Source organism: Gorilla gorilla, chromosome 14, assembly GCF_029281585.2.
Source record: "Gorilla gorilla gorilla isolate KB3781 chromosome 14, NHGRI_mGorGor1-v2.1_pri, whole genome shotgun sequence".
NCBI lineage: Eukaryota > Metazoa > Chordata > Mammalia > Primates > Hominidae > Gorilla > Gorilla gorilla.
Window position 1 is genome coordinate 79,495,844 of NC_073238.2, and position 22,988 is coordinate 79,518,831.

A 22,988-nucleotide genomic window follows, 5' to 3' on the forward strand; every position below is an offset into this window, starting at 1 on the left:
ACTGATACAAGGAAAACTAACAAACAAAGGAATAGTATCAACATCAACAAAAAGGACATCCACTCAGAGACCCCAACCAAATGCCATAGACTTCAAAGACCAAAGGTAGATAAATCTACGAAGATGAGGAGAAACCAGTGCAACAGGCTGAAAATTCCAAAAACCAGAGTTCCTCTTCTCCTCCAAAGGATCACAACTCCTTTCCAGCAAAGGAACAAAACTGGACGGAGAATGAGTTTGACGAATTGACAGAAGTAGGCTTCAGAAGGTGGGTAATAACAAACTCCTCTGAGCTAAAGAAGCATGTTTTAACCCAATGCGAGGAAGCTAAGAACCTTGAAAGAAGCCTGGATGAATTGCTAACTAGAATAACCAGTTTAGAGAAGAACATAAATGACTTGATGTAGCTGAAAAACACAGCACGAGAACTTCATGAAGCATACACAAGTATCAATAGCCAAATCGATCAAGCAGAAGAAAGGATATCAGAGATTGAAGATCAACTTAATGAAATAAAGGGAGAATACAAGATTAGAGAAAAAAAGTGGAAATAAATGAACAAAGCCTTCAGGCAATATGAGACTGTGTGAATAGACCAAATCTACATTTGATTGGTGTACCCGAAAGTGATGGGGAGAATGGAACCAAGGTGGAAAACACTCTTCAGAATATTATCCAGGAGAACTTCCCCAACCTAGCAAGGCAGGCCAACATTCAAATTCAGGAAATACAAAGAACACCACAAAGATACTCCTCAAGAAGAGCAACCCCAAGACACACAATTGTCAGATTCAACAAGGTTGAAATGAAGGACAAAAATGTTAAGGGCAGCCAGAGAGGAAGGTCAGGTTACCCACAAAGACAAGTCCATCAGACTAACAGCGGATCTCTCGACAGAAACATTACAAGCCAGAAGAGAGTGGGGGCCAATATTCAACATTCTTAAAAGAATTTTCAGCCCAGAATTTCATATCCAGCCAAACTAAGCTTCATAAGTGAAAGAGAGATAAAACCCTTTATGGGCAAGGAACTGCTGAGAGATTTTGTCACCACCAGGCCTGCCTTACAAGAGCTCCTGAAGAAAGCCCTAAACATGGAAAGGAACATCCGGTACCAGCCACTGCAAAAAAAAAAACATCAAAATGTAAAGACCATCGACGCTGTGAAGAAACTGCATCAACTAACAGCCAAAATAACCAGCTAGCATAGCATCACAATGACAGGATCAAATTCACACATAACAATGTTAACATTAAATGTAAACAGGCTAAATGCCCCAATTAAAAGACAATCTGAAAAATTGAGTAAAGAGTCAAGACCCATTGATGTGCTGTATTCAGGAGACCCATTTCATGTGCAAAGACACACATAGGCTCAAAATAAAGGGATGGAAGAATATTTACCAAGCAAATGGAATGCAAAAAAAAGCATGGGTTGCAATCCTAGTCTCTGATAAAACAGACTTTAAACCAACAAAGATCAAAAGAGACAAGGGCACTACAAAATGGCAAAGGGATCAATGCAACAAGAAGAGCTAGTTATCCTAAATATATATGCACCCAATAAATGAGCACCTAGATTCATAAAGCAAGTTCTTAGAGCCCTACAAAGAAACTTAGACTCCCACACAATAATAGTGGGAGACTTTAACATCCCACTGTCAATATTAGACAGATCAATGAGACAGAAAATTAACAAGGATATCCAGGACTTGAACTCAGCTCTGGACCAAGCGGACCTAATAGACATCTACAGAACTCTGCACCCCAAATCAACAAAATATACATTCTTCTCAGCACCACATTGCACCTCCTCTAAAATTGATCACATAATTGGAAGTAAAACACTCCTCAGCAAATGCAAAAGAAAAAAATCATAACAAACAGTCTCTCAGACAACACTGCAATCAAATTAGAACTCAGGATTAAGAAACCCACTCAAAACCGCACAACTACATGGAAACTGAACAACTTGCTCCTGAATGACGACTGGATAAATAATGAAATGAAAGCAGATAAAGATATTCTTGAAATCAATGAGAACAAAGGCACAACATATCAGAATCTCTGGGACACATTTAAAGCAGTGTGTAGAGGGAAATTGGTAGCACTAAAAGCCCACAAGAGAAAATGGGAAAGATCTAAAATTGACACCCTAACATCACAATTAAAAGAACTAGAGAAGCAAGGGCAAACAAATTCAAAAGCAAACAGAAGACAAGAAATAACTAAGATCAGAGCAGAACTGAAGGACATAAAGACACAAAAAAACTCTTCAAAAAATCAACGAATCCAGGAGCTGGTTTTTTGAAAAGATCAACAAAATACATAGACCACTAACAAGACTAATAAAGAAGAAAAGAGAGAAGAATCAAATAGATGCAATAAAAAATGATAAAGGGGATATCACCACCAATCCCATAGAGATACAAACTACCATCAGAGAATACTATAAACCCCTCTACGCAAATAAACTAGAAAATCTACAAGAAATGGATAAATTCCTGGACACATATACCCTCCCAAGACTAAATCAGGAATAAGTTGAGTCCCTGAATAGACTAATAACAAGTTCTGAAATTTAGGCAGTAATTAATCGCCTACCAACCAAAAAAAGTCTAGGACCAGATGGATTCACAGCCAAATTCTACCAGAGGTACAGAGAGGAGCTGGTACCATTCTTTCTGAAACTATTCCAATCAATAGAAAAAGATGGAAACCTTCCTAACTTATTTTATGAGGCCAGCATCATCCTGATATCAAAACTTGGCAGACAAACAACAAAAAAAGAAAATTTCAGGCCAATATCCCTAATGAACATTGATGCAAAATTTCTCAATAAAATACTGGCAAGCTGAATCCAGCAGCATATCAAAAAGCTTATCCACCACAATCAAGTTGGCTTCATCCCTGGGATGCAAAGCTGGTTCAACATAGGCAAATCAATAAACATAGTCCATCACATAAACAGAAACAATGACAAAAACCACATGATTATCTCAAAAGATACAGGAAAGGCCTTTGACAAAATTCAACAGCCCTTCATGCTAAAGTCTCTCAATAAACTAGGCATTGATGGAACATATCTCAAAATAATAAGAGCTATTTACGACAAACCTACAACCAATATCATATTGAATGGCAAAAACTAGAAGCATTGCCTTTGAAAATCAACACAAGACAAAGATGCCCTCTTTCACCACTCATATTCAACATAGTATTGGAAGTTCTGGTTAGGGCAATCAGGCAAGAAAAAAAAATAAGGGGCATTCAATTAGGAAAAGAGGAAGTCAAATTGTCTCTGTTTGCAGATGACATCAAAGTATATTTAGAAAACCCCATCGCCTCAGCCCAAAATCTCCTTAAGCTGATAAGCAGCTTCAGCAAAATCTCAGGATATAAAATCAATGTGCAAAAATCACAAGCATTCCTATACACCAACAAGAGATAAGCAGAGAGACAGATCATGAATGAACTTGCATTTACAGTTGCTACAAAGAGAAAAAATACCTAGGAAAACAACTTACAAGTGATATGGAGGACCTCTTCAAGGACAACTACAAACCACTGCTCTAGGAAATAAGAGAGGAAACAAACAAATGGAAAACCACTCCATGCTCATGGATAGGAAGAATCAATATGAAAATGGCCATATTGCCCAAAGTAATTTATAGATTCAATGCTATCCCCATCAAGCTACCATTGACTTTCTTCACAGAATTGGAAAAAAAAACTACTTTAAATTTAATATGGAACCAAAATAGAGCTCATATAGCCAACACAATCCTAAGCAAAAAGAACAAAGCTGGAGGCATCATGCTACCTGACTTCAAACTATATTACAAGACTGCAGTAACAAAATCAACATGGTATTGGTACCAAAATAGATATATAGGCCAAAGGAACAGAACAGAGGCCTCAGAAATAACACCACACATCTACAACCATCTGGTGTTTGACATACCTGACAAAAACAAGCAATGGGGAAAGGATTTCCTATGCAACAAATGGTGTTGGGAAAACTGCCTAGCCATATGCAGAAAGCGGAAACTGGATCCCTTCCTTACAACTCATATAAAAATTAACTCAAAATGTATTAAAAACTTAAATGTAAGACCTAAAACCATAAAAACCCTAGAAAAAAGCCTAGGCAATACCATTCAGGACATAGGCGTGGGCAAAGACTTCATGACTAAAACACCAAAAGAAATGACAACAAAAGGCAAAATAGACAAATGGGATCTAATAAACTAAAGAGCTTCTGCACAGCAAAAGAAACTATCATCAGAGTGAACAGGCAGCCTACAGAATGGGAGAAAATTTTTGCAATCTATCCATCCGACAAAGGGCTAATCTCCGGAATCTACAAATAACTTAAACAAATTTACAAGAAAAAAACAACTCCATCAAAAAGTAGGCAAAGGATATGAACAGACACTTCTCAAAAGATATTTATGAGGACAACAAACATATGAAAAAAAGCTAATCATCACTGGTCATTAGAGAAATGTGAATCAAAGCCACAATGAAATGCCATCTCACGCCAGTTAGAATGGCGATCATTAAAAAGTCAGGAAACAGCAGATGCTGGAGAGGATGTGGAGAAATTGGAATGCTTTTACACTGTTGGTGGGAGTGTAAATTAGTTCAACCATTGTGGAAGACAGTGTGGTGATTCCTCAAGGATCTAGAACTAGAAATACCATTTGGCCCAGCCAAGCCCATTACTGGGTATATACCCAAAGGATTATAAATCATTCTACTATAAAGACACATGCACATGTATGTTTATTATGGCACTGTTCACAATAGCAAAGACTTGGAACCAACCCACATGCCCATCAATGATAGACTGGATATAGAAAATGCGGCACATATACACCATGGAATATTATGCAGCCATAAAAAGGATGAGTGTATGTCCTTCAAAGGGACATGGATGAAGCTGGAAACTATCATTCTCAGCAAACTAACACAAGAACAGAAAACCAAACACTGCATGTTCTCACTCATAAATGGGAGTTGAATGATGAGAATACATGGACACTCAGAGGGGAACATCACACACCAGGGCCTGTTGGGGTGTGGGGGACTAGGGGAGGGATAGCTTTAGGAGAAATACCTAATGTAGATGATGGGTTGAGGAGTACAGCAAACCACCATGTCATGTGTATACCTGTGTAACAAACCTGCATGTTCTGAACATATACCCCAAACTTAAAGTATAATAATAAAAAAAGTGTAAGCAATGAAAGACTTTATATTGAATTATACTATAAGCAAATTTAATCTATTCTGGGAAAAGTCCTAACAGTGGTGATGGGGATTGATTGGAGAGGAGCATGAGGGAACTCTTTGAGGTTCTTGTAATGTTCTGTATATTGATACAGTTTGAGGTTACACAGCTGTATTCATTTTTCAAAGCATAAGGAATACACACTTAGATTTGTATATTTCCTGACAAAGAAATTTTAAGGCAAAAGCCAAACTCAAAAAATATTGTTTTAGTTAATGTCATGCATGCTAAAGCATTTAGCATAAAGTGTACAGATGTCTACAGTTTAATTTGAATGCATCAACAAATAAATTGGGAAGTCTCTAATAAAACAAATATAATATAATATAATGTTAATAAAAGAGTCTAGATTGTGAGTATTACAGATTGCAGTTTTGTATCAACTCAAAATGCATACATTGAAACCCAATGTGACTGTATTTGGAGATAGGGTCTGTGAGGAGGCAATAAAGCTTAAGTGAGACTGTAAAAGTAGGCCCTTAATTGGACAGGACTGGTGTTTTTATGAGAGAAAGAAACACCAGAGCTCTTTTTCTGCCATGTGAGAAGACAGGGAGAAGCTGGCCATTGCCAAGCCAGAAAGAGCCTCACTAGGATTTGAACTGTCTGGTACCTTGATTTTGGACTCCCCAGCCTCTAGGACTGTGAGAAAGAGAAAAAAAATGCTGTGCAAGCCATTTAGTCTATGTTTTTTTTTTTATGACAGCCTGAACAAACTAAGAAAGTAGTTGTATGGGAGTTCACTGTAAAATAAAATTATCTTTTCTGTGTATTCCAAAACTTATATAATAAATAGAAATTTCATTTTTCTATGCCACCCTCACTGCCAAGCTTATTTCTGAAAAGAGGTTATTCATCTGACCTCAGCATTTCTGGTGCAACTTTTTGCCCAGTAAAATCTGAGAAGTAATGTATTTCACTTTTAAGCAGACACTTTAAACCCAGATAAAATTCTGCTATCACTTTTCCCCCTCTTTGAGAACAATATTCCCTGATAGACACTAGTCCTAGAGACTGCAAAATAAAAAGCTGTGAAGCAGAGCTAGCCAACTCCAAAAAGTATACAAAGTGCATGATAAATACATGTTCGTTTTTTGTAAACTATTGAGAATTTGAGATTATAATACCATTAAGAATCTCTAAATCTATTACATCATCTGTGATGTATTGGGTAAAGAACATATCTCAACATCAATAATTATCATCTGATCATAATTATGATTTCATAAATCCCTTAAATTCTAAGTAGCAGATCTACTAGTCATGTGCCCACTTCTTAGTCAAGTCAGAGTTTGGTTTTGGATGGTTGTTCCAGAGATGGCTAAAAAATTTATCTAGCTCATGAATAGGTGAAATTTTACATTTTGAAAAATAATATTAGAGAAATATTTATTTAGGAAAATCACTATTTTAGTTCCAAGTTGAGATTTCTGTGCATCATTGAAATAGTCATTTCAACTAGGCAATTGCTACAGTGTGTGTGTACACATGGGTTTAAATTAAATAGCGTATGATTACCATATAAATCATATGAGGATACAACGAACAATCAATGTAAAATAAGAAAAACATAAACAAAAACATCAGTATCAACTCCTGAATTACAGCATGATTAATGCTGATGAAAATGATTCAGTAGAGACTGAAGATTGAATCTAGGAGGCAATGATCCAGAGGAGGAGAATAAATTTGACATAACATAGAATAATATGAGTCTGTAACAAATTGTGAATATTACAGACTGCAATGCTCTTTTAGGGTTGATATGGTTTGGCTCTCTCTCCCCACTGAAATTTCATCTCAAATTGTAATCCCCATGTGCCCAGGAAGGTACCTGGTGGGAACTGATTGGATCACGGGGGCAATTTCCCCCATGCTGTTCTTGTGATAGTGAATGAGTTCTCACAAAATCTGATGGTTTCATAGTTTGTGGCAGTTCCCACTTCTCTCTCACTCTCTCCTACCACCGTGTAAGATGTGCCTTGCTTCCCCTTCACTTTCTGCCATGATTGTAAGTTTCCTGAGGCCTCCGCAGCCATGTGGAACTATGAGTTCATTAAACCTCTTTTGTTTATAAATTACCCAGTCTCAGGTAGTTTTTTATAGCAGTGTGAGAACAGACTAATACAGAAAATTGGTACCAGGAGTTTGGAGCACTGCTATAAAGATACTGAAAATCTTTGGAACTGGGTAACAGGCAGAGTTTGGAACAGTTTGGAGGGCTCAGAAAAAGACAGAAAGCGGAGGAAAAGTTTAAAACTTCCCAGAGACTTGTCAAATGATTATGATAAAGTGCAGATAGTGATATGGACAATGAAGTCCAGGCTGAGGTGGTCTCAGATGGAGATGAGAAACTTGTTGGGAACTTGAGTAAAGGTAACTCTTGCTACGTTTTAGCAGAGACTGGCAGCGTTTTGCCCCTGCCCTAGACGTTTGTGGAATTTTTGACTTGAGAGAGAAGATATAGGGTATCTTGCAGAAGAAATTTCCAAGCAGCAAAGCACTCAAGAGTTGACATGGGTGCTGTCAAAAGCATTCAGTTTCAAAAGGGAAACAGAGCGTAAAAGTTTGGAAAATTTGCAGTCTGAGGATGCAATAGAAAAGAAAAACTTATTTTCTGAGGAGAAATTCAAGTCAGCTGCAGAAATTTGCATAAGTAATGAGGTTCCAAATGTTAATCACCAAGAAAGTGGGGAAAATGTCTCCAGGACATGTCAGAGACCTTTGTGGCAGATCCTGTCATCCCAGGCCCAGAGGCCTAAGAGAGAAAAACGATTTCGTGGGACAGGCTCAGAGCCCTGCTGCTCTGTGAACCTTGTGTCCCAGCTGCTCCAGCTCCAGCCATGGCTAAAAGGGGCCAAGATACAGCTGGGGCTATTACTTCAGAGAGAGAAAGCCACAAGCCATGGAGGTTTCCACACAGTGTTGGTCCTGTGGGTACACAGAAGACAAGAGGTGAGATTTGGGAACCTCCACTTAGATTTCAGAGGATGTATGGAAACACTTAGATATCCAGGCAGAAGTCTGCTGCAGGGGCAGAGCCATCATGGAGAAACTATGAGGGCAATGCAGAGGGAAAACGTGGGATGGGAGCCCCCACACAGAGTCCCCACTGGAGCACTGACTAGTGGAGCTGTGAGAAGAGGGCCACAGTCCTCCAGACCCCAGAATGGTAGATCCACTGACAGCTTGCATGGTGTACCGGGAAAAGCTGCAGGCACTCAAAGCCAGCTTGTGAAAGCAGCTGTGGGGGCTGTACCCAGTAGAGCAACAGGGGCAGAACTTCCTAAGGCCTTGGGAGCCCACCCTTTGCATCAGCATGCCCTGAATATGAGACATGGAGTCATAGGAGATTACTTTGGAGCTTAAAGATTTAATGACTGCCCCGCTGAGTTTTGGACTTTCAAGGGGCCTGTATCCCCTTCGTCTTGGCCAGTTTCTCCCATTTGGAAGGAGAGCATTTACCCAACTCCTGTATTTCCATTGTATCATGGAAGTAACTAACTTCATTTTTTTTTACAGGTTCATAGGTGGAAGAAACTTCCCTTGTCTCATATGAGGTTTTGGACATGGATTTTTGGGTTAGTGCTGGAATGAGTGAAGACTTTGGGGGACCATTGGAAAGGCATGATTATGTTTTGAAATGTGAGAAGAACATGAGATTTGGGAGGGGCTAGGGTAGAACAATATGGTTTGGTTCTGTGTCACCACCCAAATCTCATCTCTAATTGTAATCTCCATGTGTTGAGGAAGGGACCAGGTAGGAGGTGATTGGATCATGGGAGAGAATTCCCCCATGCTGTTCTCATGATAGCAAGTGAGTTCTCTTGAGATCTGATGGTTCGAAAGTTTGTGACAGTTCACCTTTCTCTCTCTTCTGCCATCATGTAAGATATTCCTCGCTTCCCCTTCACCTCCCGCCATTATTTTGTTTCCTGAGGCCTCCCCAGTTTTACAGAGTTGTGAGTCAATTAAACCTCTTTTATTTATAAATTACCCAGTCTCAGGTAGTTCTTTATAGCAGTGTGAGAATGGGCTAATATAAGCATATACACATATAATAATTGACGTTTGATAGAATGAGGAATGCTTTCCTATAGACATGTCAAAACATAAGAAGATAACCAGAGATTACAAAGAAAAGATGGATAAAGATTCAGGCAGAAAATACGGTAGTAGAAAAAGGAAGTCATATTTGTATTCAATAGTCCCTAGGTTTAAGAAATTTGCCTAAGCTCTGGACTTACATTTAAGGTAACACTTTTTACATCTATCCATAGATATATCAATACCATTGTTTATTTGCCATTCAGCAAACGCAGTTCCCCATTTTTATATGTTATAAAAATCCTCAAAGTTATTCAAGTCAAAAGTTAGAAAAAAACTTTTAATTGTTCCTTTTTATTGCCTCCCCATATAATTCAACAGCAAGCACTATAAATATTACCTTCAAAATAAATTTGAATTTTTAATTTTTCTCATCTTCACTTTTATGTTATTAGTTCAAGTAGTCATCATATTCATTTTACCTTATTAAAATCTATGCAAAATTATTTTTCTTACACCTTTACTGATTATAAAAAATCTACTGTATCAATAAAAATGACCATAAATATAAATTCTACCAAGTCCTGTTAAAGCTAAAACTATTCAATAACTTACCATTGCACTAAAAAGCAAACCCCTTACTCTGGTCTACAAAAAATCTTACTGAAATGTTCCTGTTTCTATCAAATATCTTGCCATTCTTCCTCTGATCTAATCTTCCTCCTTTAGCTATGTACATTTTATTTAAAATCCTTAGACAAAATTTGGTTCTTCAGACAAAATTTGAGCTTCCAGACATTGTCAATTTGTTTTTACTTACACTTTCATAATATCCTCTTTTTAAATCTCAGATTATCAGTTTTCCAGACTGACTTACCTTATACCTTTTCTGCGTTAGGTATATATTTTCCCAATATACTCCATATCATTCAATTTCTCATTATGTTTAAATAATTAATTACAACCAATACTTATTTTATTTACTGTCCATGTATTGTCACCCCTTGATGCACCTTCTAGAATATGTATACAATGTAAATGTATTAATCACTGATATTCTGTTAGCTCTTATAGGTCTAGCATTTATTAGGAATTCAAAACAGGCATACTTTGGTGATGTAAGTTCAGTTCAAGACCACAGCAATAAAACAAATAACACAGTAAAGCAAATCACACTTTTTTTTTGGTTTTCCAGCACATATAAAAGTTATATTTACACATGTACTATAATCAAAGTATGCAATAACACGTGGCTAAAAATAATGTCATATCTAATTACAAATACTTTATTGCTTAAAAATGTTAACTATCATCAGAGCTTCAGCCAGTTATAATATTTTTGCTGGTGTAGGGTCTTGCCTCAATGTTGATGGCAGCTGACTGATCAAGGTGGTTGTTACTGGAGGTAGGAGTGGCTGTGGCAATTTCTTAAAATTGGACAATGAAGAATGACACGTTGATTGACTCTTCCTTTCATGAAAGATTTCTTTTTAGCATGCGATGCTGCTTGATTGCATTTTATCCACAGTAGAACTTTTTTCACAATTAGAATCAGTCCTCTCAACTCCTGCCACTGATTTATCAACTCAGGTTATCTAATACTCTAAATGCTTTGTTATTATTTCATTAACGTCCATGATATCTTCATCAGAATTAGATTTCATCTCAAGAAACTACTTTCTTTGACCATCTATAAGAAACAACTCCTCATCCGCTTAACTTTTATCATGAGATTTTAGCAATTCTGTTGCATCGTAAGACTCACTTCTAGTTCTATTTCTCTTGCTGTTTTCATGAATCTGCAATTACTTCCACCACTGAAGTCTTGAATCCCTCAAAGTCATTCATGAGGGTTGGAGGAAACTTTTCTTGAGCTTCTGTTGATACTTGATATTTTGACCTCCTTCCATGATTCATAAATGTTTTTAATGGATCTAGAATAGTGAATTGTTCCCAAAAAATTTTAAATTTACTTTGCCCACATCCATCAGAGAAATTACTATCTATGTCAGCTATGAAATATGGTTATTAAATAAGACTTGAAGGTCAAAATTACTCCTGGACCCATGGGCTGTGGAAAGGGTGTTGTGTTAGCAGGCATAAAAACAACTTTAATGTCCTTGTACATCTTCAACAGACATCTTGGGTGATGAGGTATATTTTAAATGAGCAAGGATAGTTTAAAATATTTTTTTAAATTTCTGATTAGTAGATCGTAATAATGGGCTTAAAATATTTAGTAAACCATGCTATAAATGGATGTATTGTCTTCAGGATTTGTCGTTCCATTTATACAGCACAGGCATTAAAAATTTGCCTTAATTCTAAAGGTTTAGAAGATTTTTGAAATGGTAAATGATCATTGGCTTCAACTTAAAGCCATCAGCTTCGTTAGCCCTTAACAAGAAAGTCAGCTTGTCCGTTGAAGCTTTGAAGCTAGGCACTAATATTCTTTCTCTAGCTTTGAATATCCAGGATGGCATCTTCTTCTACTATAAGACTGTTTTGTCTACATTCAAAATCTATTGTTTTGTGTAGCTATGTTTGTTAATTATCTTGGGTATCTTCTGGATAACTTGCTGCAACTTCTCCATTAGCACTTGCTGCTTCATCTTGCCCTTTTATGAAGACGACTTTTTCTTTAACCTTGTTTACCAACTTCTGCTCAAACTTTTCTTCTTTTGCTTCCTCACCTCACTCAGACTTTATAGAATTAAAGAGTTAGAGTCTTGCTCTGGATTAGACTTTAGCTTAAGGGAACATTGTAGCTTGTCTGATTGTCTATTTGGATGACTAAAACTTTCTCCATATAAGCCATAAGGCTGTTTAGCTGTCTTATCGTTTATGGGTTCACTGAAGTAGCCTTTTTCATCTCCTTCAAGAGCCTTTTCTTTGCATTTCTAACTTTGCTGCCTGTTTAGTGCAAGAGACCTAGCCTTTGGCCTGTCTCAGCTTTCGACATGCCTTCCTCACTGAGCTTAATTTTGTCTAACTTTTCATTTAAAATGAGAGACTTGTGACTCTTCCTTTCACTTGAACACTTAGAGGCCATTATAGAATTATTAATTGGCTAATTTTAATATTATTGTGTCTCAGGGAATAGGGAAATCTGGGGAAAGGGAAAGAAACAGGGGAATGGCTGGTTGGTGAAGCAGTCAGAACATACACAACATTTATCAATTATGTTATATATAAGCATGGTTTCTGGCAACCTCCCACCAAAAAAAATCACAATAGTAACATCAAAGATCACTCATTATAGATCACCATAATAGATATAATAATAAAGAAAACATTTTATATATTGAATAATTACCAATATATGACAAAGAGACACAAAGTCAATTCATGCTATTGAAAAAATAGTGTTGATAGACTTGTTTTATATAGGGTTGCCATAAACTTTAAATTTTTAAATAATGAAACATCTGCAAAGTACAATAAGGTAAAGCAAAATAAAATGAGATATTTTAATGAATATTCATTAAATTAAAGATAACTAATTTATATTGTCTGAACTAATTTATATTGTATGAACAAAGACAGATTTAGCAGATAAAAATTAGGAAATAGAATGGGAGTTACTGGGAAAGTTGGAAGGAATGAAATGATTGCTAAAGGTATGGCATACTATTTTTAGGCATTCTTGAAACAATGCCATCCTTATTTAATAAACTTTGGTGATCACACTAGGCTAGGTAATTATATATAATTAAATTATTGTATCATTTTATTTGAGTAAACCTGGCTTGATGGTAATAGTCATGAAGTGGAAAAATGTGATGTACATCGAGGTATATTAATTTCCCAGGGCTGCTATAACAAATTATCACTAACTGGTAGCTTAAACAACTGAAAATTGTCTCACAGTTTTGGAGGACAGAAGTCCCAGATTAAGGTACTGGTGTGGGTGGTTCCTTCTGAGGGTTATGATAAAGAATTGGTTCCATTCCTCTTGTCTAGCTTCTGATGGTTTGTTGAAAACCTTTGGCATGAGTTTGTCATTTTTTTTTTGTTTGTTTGTTTTTTTGAGATGGAGTCTTGCTCTGTCGCCCAAGCTGGAGGGCCGTGGCGCGATCTCGGCTTTCTGCAAGCTCGGCCTCCCAGGTTCACACCATTCTCCTGCCTCAGCCTTCCGAGTAGCTGGGACTACAGGTGCCAGCCACCATGCCCGGCTAATTTTTTGCATTTTTAGTAGAGACGGGGTTTCACCGTGTTCTGCCCGCCTCGGCCGAATTTGTCATTTTTTAAGTTGCTGTAGAAGCACCACCTTGATATCTGCCTTTATCTTCACATGTGTGAAGGTTTTGTGTCCAAATTCCCCCATTTTATAAGGATACCAGCTATACTGGAGTAGGACTACCCCCCAATTACCTCATCTTAATTAATTACATCATCAATAACCAAATGTTGAAATAATGTCACATTCTGGGATATTGTTTTAGGACTTTAACATCTGGACTAAGGAAAGAAGAGTGTAATTCATCCCATAACAACGTGGCTACATATTTTTAGTAGTGAAAAGCAGAGAGGGGAAAAGAAGCTGAAGACATGTGCAAAAGAAATACAAGAGTGTTGGCCCAGGGAGATCTACCTAGATATATCGAGAATTGATGATTGATTAAAAAAAAAAAAGAAGGAATAAGAATAAAGTATTAGAGATATTGTTTAGTTAGCTAAACCAACAAAAAAGACTACTTTGTTTTGTATCCATCTCATGGAGGTTATTTTTCTTTGTGACCTGATTTCTAATATCTTATAAATTACACCTTCTTATATTATTCCTAGCATTTTTTTTTTAGTCGATCGCCTGAGAGGATAAATTCAGTCCCTATTATTCTATCGTAACAAGAAGTCTGAAATACATCTTTCAGTAGTAAATGTTAAGTTTACATTCTGAGGAGACATTGAAGTTCGAGAGTAGTATGTTTGCAGCAGGGTTTTCAGAAATTCTCTGATTATTTTCATTGAAGAGTTCCTGGGTATTTTGTTGTCGTTTTTAGTAGATGGAGTGTACAATAAAAGCTATTTTGCAGATGTATTTATTCATTCTATAGAAATGTGCTTAAGTACTTATGATGAACCAGTTCCTGTGCTACATTCTGAAGAAACTAAAACTAAGAAATCTAAGAAGTTTCCTCTGGGTATTTCCAGTATATTAGGAGAAATTTTGTCCAAATGGCATATTATAGTTATCAATATTAATACACCTAAAATATATTTAGATATAGCAAAATATGGTAAACATATTTGCTTGTCAATCCAACAGTCATTTCTACTTATTAATAAAAATACTCAAGATTTGTTCATGTTTAGTGTTACAAGAGAATATCACTCTGTCTTATCTCCATTTCATAGCTTGTGACTCTTTGATAGAGATAAGTTTAATGGTTTGCATTTGAATAAAGCCTGGAAAATGGTACAGGAAGATGATGCTGGGTGAGCTTCAGTCAATCAATTCTATCTATATTTCAAAGAGAAGATACAAAGAAAACTATCCCTTTCTTCACGCTGTTGGAATCATGGAACTTGAAGCTGTTGTAGCCGTCTTAAATTCAGAGAGAGTAAACCTGAGAACAAGTCAAGATTCTAAGAATAAAGGAGTAGACATCTGAAAAGTGAACTGGTCTCCAGAATTCTTATTATATGAAATAGACTGTGCACTCATTGTCTAAGCCATGTGTACCTGAGTAGTTATTTACAAACAAATTATCTTGACAAGTATTTTATACAATCATTCTTTCTCTTTCCTAAATGTAATGATATTAGGCATTACATCCAGTTCTACAAGTTCTATCCATAACTCTGGGATTTACAAGCATTAAAGTGGTAAATTTCTTCAGAGACATTTTCATTGCTTAGTTCAACTGACCAAACTTTGCTTCTGCAAACTTTGCAACTGACCAAACTTTGCAACTGACCAGTTGGAAGTAACAACTGACCAAAATAAATTGTAAATTAAAATCTACAGAACTTTTGATTCAAAATAATTATGATTTTCTAGGTCAAATGAGGGGTAATAATTACCTCGTATTTCCTCAAGTTTCACTGGACAAGTGAACAATTAATGGTGCTAATTACAATGATGAGGTTATAATTCTTCAGTTTTTGTTAACCTCTTTTACCCTAACATTTAACCTTTTCTTTCATTGATGTTCTCTCTCGTTGATAAAGTACATGGAATTCACACAATTTTCAAAAATCTTGATATTTTATTTAAAGCCATGCTTATTTAAAACATTAACATAAATGTATCTTCCTTGTATATTAAATTTAAAGTGATAATATGCAACTTATATCTCTACTTAGTAATACAGTACGCTTATATATGACAAACAGTAATTTTCATCTGGATGTCACTAATGTACTTCAATCTAAAAGTATCATCTATTCCTCATGTCCTATTGCCCTTTCTTTGTTCTGGGCCCTTATGATTAACATCTCCATTTGCCCAGTCGCCAACTCCAGAAAATTAAAAGCCATTACAAACATGATTTTCTCTATCATCACAAACCCTCTAACCAGTCAAATTTTATCAGTTTTACCACTTTAATATCTCTTACATCCTTCTTCTCTTTTTTTTCCACATGGCAATTTACTTTATGTGCATATTACTTCTCAAATATCTTATTATCATAGCTTCCTAAAGCATATTTCTATCTCCAATTAAATTTGTCTCATAAATAATTATATGTAGTTCTTCTTAAATGCTAATTAATGAGATTGTTTTTCTTAAAATGCACTAATAACTTTAAGACAAATTTTTGAATAACTTATCTTCGCAATTAATGTTCTTCACAGTTTGGTCCTCAGCTGTGTTTTGCTTCGTTTCTCCCCACTGCACTCCAGTGATAGACCACTACTGAATTCTCAACCTGCATCAGGGTGTTTTGTATTATCAAAAGTTTATACATTCTGTTCTCTGCTCTGAATGACTTTTTACCCTCTCTGTATAGTTTTCTCCTTCTCCTACTTCATAACTGAATTCCAAGGAAACTGTTTCTCTGAACTTTTCTTTCACCTCCCAATAGGGTAGCATATTTATTTTATGTTACCATAACAACTTATGTGCATAATTCCTAGCATCATTCAACTTTTATGCCTGCTATCCAGCACATTACTCAGAATATAGAAGGCACACAATAAATGCATGTTGAATACATAACAATAGAAATGAGTGGTTTCCTTCTTTGATTTATTCTTATCTTTTGTGTGACATAGCTGCTATTTGAGAAAGAACAATTTACGGCTACTTGTTTCATACACTTGTTGTTCAGATTCATTCATATGGGAAACTACTTGTGAAAGTAAATACAAAATAAAATGAAAAACATTGTAAGTAGGAAAAAAACACATTCTGTAAGTTTTAGTACTTTCTGATACAGGATGTAACAATTTTTTTTCTTTTATAAAAATTATTTCTTTTTATACAATGTCAAAATGCCTATTGTTTCTGGAAACAACTACCACTTTCTAAACAATTTATATATTTTCATGAACATATTTTTAGACCAGTTCCAAAATGTGTAGAGGAAATAGTCACACTATAACATTAGTTTTAAGAATATATTCATATTTAATATATAGTATCAGAAACCGATAAGGAAATTCAATGTCATATCATATAAATAATGACAATGTATCTCTGTTATCAATATAAATCAAATGAGGAATAGAGGAGGTAAATACTTTTCCTTTGTGCTGTCAGTTAGTATTCTTGACCTGAAAAAAATTATGAAAAGAAAACTTCTTTTAATCGCTTGAATTTCTCCTCTAAATATTAGCACAAAAACTTACATATTATGTTAAACTAACTTGACATAACCATAAAGTCATAGTGGAGAAAACATAACAGAATTTTAATTTGTTTATGAGACAATTCCACATGACATTTTCATCAATTTAGTAAATGTCACATTCTCAATATTAATATGAGTCACACAATACAGTCTTACATATAAGGAACTTTTATTTGTGATTTCTTGTCAATAATAAGGACATGTTCTATTTATTATATTTTTTAAAGATGAGCATATTTTCTCAATTTTTATATGATTGGAAAGTAAGGTTAATTAGAATCTGTATTCTACAGGGAAATTTCATATTGAAAAGATAAATTTTGTGTTAAAAGTATGCAATTTCAACATAACAAGAACTGATAGCCTTCAAAAGCAAAATATAATTTATATATGAATAAAAAATACCCAGGTCAAAGTAGGAGAGCAATTTACTAGAAACACAGATAAAGGAAAACAGTTTAATATTGTGGAAATAAACTATCATATTATAGTACTAAAATAATTATGACGTTTGTGACATTTGAAAGATTTGAAACTGATCTTTCTGAATCATTCTTTGTCAAAGAATGCTGCATCTAGGTTTTGCAAACATCCTTTAAAAATGGACTTTGAGCATATGGACATTAAAAAGTAATAGTCAATAGAATTGTCAATAGTAGAATGAAAAATGAGATTTAGCACTGAATTTTTGAAAGTTAATTTATTGTTTGTTTTTGTTTTTGTTCTGTTTTGTTTTGTTTGAGACGGATTTTTGCTCTTGTTGCCCAGGCTGGAGTGCAATGGTGCGATCTCGGCTCACTGCAACCTCTACCTCCCGGGTTCAAGCGTTTCCCCTGCCTCAGCCTACCGAGAAGCTGGAATTACAGGCATGCGCCACCATGCCCAGCTAATTTTTGTATTTTTAGTAGAGACAGAGTTTCACAGTATTGGGCAGGCTGGTCTCACACTCCTGATTTCAAGTGATCTGCCAGTCTCGGCCTCCCAAAGTGCTGGGACTACAGGCATGAGCCACCGTGCCCGGGCTATTGTATTTTTTTTAATGAGCATTCCCTGTAGCCATTCTTCATTTTAACATAAGTAAACAACATGAAATTTTTAAAAGAGGGAACTTATTTGGATATAATTATTTCTTATTTTCATTTGTGAATTATAAAATACTATGTTGGGGAAGATATAAAAAATCAGTATCTGATAATCTTTAGTGAAAAAATAAACATTTCTTTTTGATGACCTTACTTTTGTCTGTTTTAAAAGAGAGGTAAATACTTTCTTTCATTTAAAAACATACTAATTGATTTTCATTTATGTATATCAATTATTTATGACATTTTGGATAAGAACAGACCACATATACAACAGTGGTCCTATAAGATTGTAATATTTTTTTACTGTACCTTTTTCTATGTTTAGATATGTTTAGATACACACATACTTACTATTGTGTTACTGAAATGGCCTCATTGCCTGGGGTGGCACCCGAAGTTCTTGGCCATGGCCAAGGGAATCAAAGACACAGACATACCAAGGGTGAGGTTAGAGCAGAAGTTTAATAGGCAAAAGAGAGTAGCTCTCTGATTCAGAAAGAGGTCCCAAAAAGGGTTGCTGTTCCACAGTAAAATGCAAGGGTTTTAGTAAAGGAGCTAGTGGGGAGGGGGTACTTGATCTACATATGGCACGAAAAACCAGTTCGAACCAGATGTGTCATTTTCATAAAGCACAGATCTCTAGCAACCACAATCCCAACGTTTTATTATGCAGCCTTGTCCTTAGCCTAAGCTACTCCATGTTGCTTATCTCTTTCCTACTGTGCACGTGCTAAAAAAGGTGTGGGAGCAGAGACCCCACGGTCGACGTGCCTGGCCCAAGGTAGCACCTTCCATTGGTGCAGCTGCAGGCATCCTCCTACCCCGTGCAAGCTTCCAGCTTCCTTATCTAAATATGTCCCCAGAAAAGAAAGGTATGTGCTTACCGGGACCTACCTTATGTGTGTGAAGCTTGCTGATTACCCAGGAAGCTCCTGCTTTGTGTCAGAGATGCTTCCTTATCTATGTTTACAGCCCGATCTTCCAGGCTACTTTTTGTTAGAAGTGATTTCTTGGGCTGCTTTTTGTTAGAAGGGAAGTTCTGCCAAGGACTCTGCCCTAACTATCTGCCTAGCTAGTTTCTTTCTACCTCCTCTCATTACAATTGTCTACGACATTCGGTACAAGTTTGTAGCCTAGGAGCCATAAACTATATCATATAGCCTAGGAATGTCATAAGGTATACTATCTGGGCTTGTGTAAGTACGCTCTATGATGTTTGTGTGACAAAGTCACATAATGATGTGTTTCTCAGAATGTATCCCTGCCTTAAGTGATGCATAATTGTATCACAATAGCTACCTCTCCTTTTAAAAATAAACCTTTTCTATAAAGGTTTTCTTTACCTAAGTCTAGATTTGTTTTTATTTGACGTGGGAAAAGTAGGTAATGTTCTTTGGGGAATTTATATTTATATATTAACTTTAAATATAAGTTCTTACCCATTAGAAATGTCGTTGTTGACAATTAGGTTAATATTGCCGGGAGAGGAAAAGAAAAAGTCTTGTCTTTAAATATGGTTTCAACTGAGAAATATAATGGCCAAAATTGTGTTATATTAAATACATTCTAAGACAGAGATGCTCCTTTTAAATACTAGCATAAGTCTATACCGCAAAAGCATCTAAGTAGGTTACTTCTCACACACTCGCAGTTGCCCCTTATTAGTTCCCTGACTCAGATTCACATTCAAACAGTGGAAACTGCTTTAACAGGGTGATAACTCTTTTCTCTTCCCTGGGGCAAAATCCATTTAACCTGGCCTGACTACCTAACCAGGTGTGAATCCTCACTGAGGTGCAAATTCATTTCTGTATAATAGAAGGGTTACCAATTCACCCCTGGGGAAACAGCAAGTGATCAAGAGTAAATCATTTTAATTCAGTTCTAAAATAGATAATTTAAAAAAAAATAAAATTTCAGAAACAAAAAAATACTGCTGGGATAACCTGCAGGGAATGTTGCTTATGGAAAAATATAGCTTTAGTATGGCTTGATCTAGGAGAAGTTCTGGCCATGCAATATGGAAGTACTTGTAGATTGTGGTCTATACACTCATGCTCCAGAGTTGCAATTAAATCCTCTAAAATATCATATATATGTCAACTGAAGCAGCCTCACACCTCCACAACATGGGTTGCCTTTTAAATTGCTGCCATCCTAGGGATTTCTTTCACATGAAGTGATTGCAAAGGAATATTTCTTTATTGCACAATACATATATTTGACACTTCAAATGGTTTTCTTTGGCTTCTAAGGGGCCGGTGGCCATAAAATCTGTCTTGTTTGGAGTGAAAAGCATTTGTGAACTCTGTGTCATTGTTTGCTATATTACTTTGTTGCACATAATTGTCAACATATATGATAAAGTAGCTTTGGAAGTGCAAAGGTCCATCATGTTTCACTATGCAGTACAGCAACATGTCAGCTGCAATATAGATGTGGGGGCAGCCTTTGAAGTAGATTTATCAAATTGTTAATTATGTCAAAATTATTAAATATGATAGAATTTATAATAGTTCTTGTTTGACAGCACTGATAACTGAAAATGAAAAGGTTGAAACTATAACTTTATATTCTCAATGATGTGTCTTCTAAAGTATCTTCTATGAAATCAGTATTTATTAAAAGATTAGCTTAAAACTTGTCTAAAAGTTGGAAGTTATTCCTGCTCCTTTTAAATGAAGGCAATAAAAAGAAAGAGTTGCCAAAACATAGTTATGAGATTTTAATCGTCTAATTTGACATGCAGTTCATTTTTTTAAATAATTGTACCAAATCTCATCAGCAACATCATATCATTGGTGACATAATGTGAATTAATCCTTTTAAAGTTATATGTGTCAGGGAATATATTACATAATTGTGTGATTATAAAATATATAATTTCAGCAGAGAATAATCTCCAGTTTGTGTGAGAAATAAAGTAGATGAAAGCTAAAAGCTTAATCTGCTGGAGGTGCATATTAAAATGATAAAATAATAAAATAACAGCAGAAAGAATAGAAAGAAAATATTAACTCAAACACACATGTCCTACCAGGTTTGTTTTGACTTAAATGATAGCACTGTCAGCACTGGAGCAATTTGGAAATCTTTGTCATAAGGCAAAGGTTACATTTAAGTATGATGCAACTACATTTGATGAAATATTAATAATGGTAATAGGCAATAACATTAACAAAGCATGAGATTTTACAGACAGTTTTCTAACTACAGAAGTTAAAATATTAATATTATCTGCATATTGCAGATGCAGAACCCAAGGTCCCAATGGTTTACATACATTTTCCAAGACAATAAGTTAATAGCTGTAGAAACTGAAACAAAACAGAACCTCAGGACCCCAAACTTATAATGGCAAAGGGAAAGTTAAGCTTGGGAATTGAGTCGTACAAAAAACTGCCTTCCTTTTGTTCCCAATCAGATATCTGTGATGATAGAAGGCCACATATCTCCCCAGATGGCTTCCCTTACAAATTACTCACAAGGAAATTTCTGGTGGACTCCAAAATCTTTCAGAATATATATCTCCCATAAAATAGTCTTAAAACAGAAATTTGTTGATTCTCACCATACAATTTAAATTAACAGCTTATCTTCACAGGCATGGGACAAAAACAAGAATAAAACTCATCCTTCTGCCCACCTGAAAGGAATGACAAATGCATAATTTACTTCTTCCTCTACTCTATCTTTTCATATGTTTGCTATATCTTATGTAAAATGTAAGTCTACTCCTTGCAAGAGGAATGTACAATTGACAGTTCTTCTAACCCCTTTTCTCTCAGGTAAAAATGTAGATTCATTGAGCCCTCATCAAAGCCTTACAAGAATGTAATCACTTGCTTCATTTCCTACCCTCCCTCTCCCTCTTTTTCCTTTCTTCCTTACCCTCCTACATGCGCTTTCTGCTTTAAATATTGAAATCCAGCCAAGTGTGGTGGTGCACAGTTGAAATCTTAGCACTTTGGGAGGCCAAGGACGGTGGATCATTTAAGGCCTGGGGTTCGAGACCAACCTAGCCAACATGGTGAAACCCCATCTCTACTAAAAATACAAAAAATTAGCCAGGCATGGTGGTGGACGCCTCTTACCCCAGCTACTTGAGAGGCTGAGGCAGGGGAATCGCTTGAACCCGGAAGGCAGAGGTTGCAGTAAGCCAAGGTCAAGCTGTTGCACTCTAGCCTAGGCAACAAGAGAGAAAATTCATCTCAAAAAAAAAAATTGAAATTCTCAAATCACTTTTTTGGAAAATCAGGGATCTAGGATGTTACTACTGTGATTTGTGTTTTTTTCTAGGCACGTCTTCAACCTTAACAAAACAAACCTCTACATCAAGACCTGGCTGAATTATTATTCCATTTACAGCAACAAGTTTTAAACAGAGACTTGACTACTGACATGGACTCTTAACAATTACACTATGACTCTTCTTGCCAGAATACAGAGATCCAATATCCAGGCAGCCCACCTGGATATCACCTCCCTACCCCCACAGATATCTGTCCTTCATAGAAACATACTGACATTGAAAACAAATATCATTTATTGGTTCATCTTTAGTTTGGCATGTATAAATACTTCATAACTCATATGACCATTTTTTAATTACGTAAACCTTCTAAAATGATTTCTCCATTTAATTCAGTTTAAGAATTATCTAGGCAGTTGGTTTAAAATGCAGCTTCCCGGAGGAGATTCTATTTTTCGGATTGGGCTTATGAATATGCATATTTAAATGTTAAAAGATAATTGTGAGGTA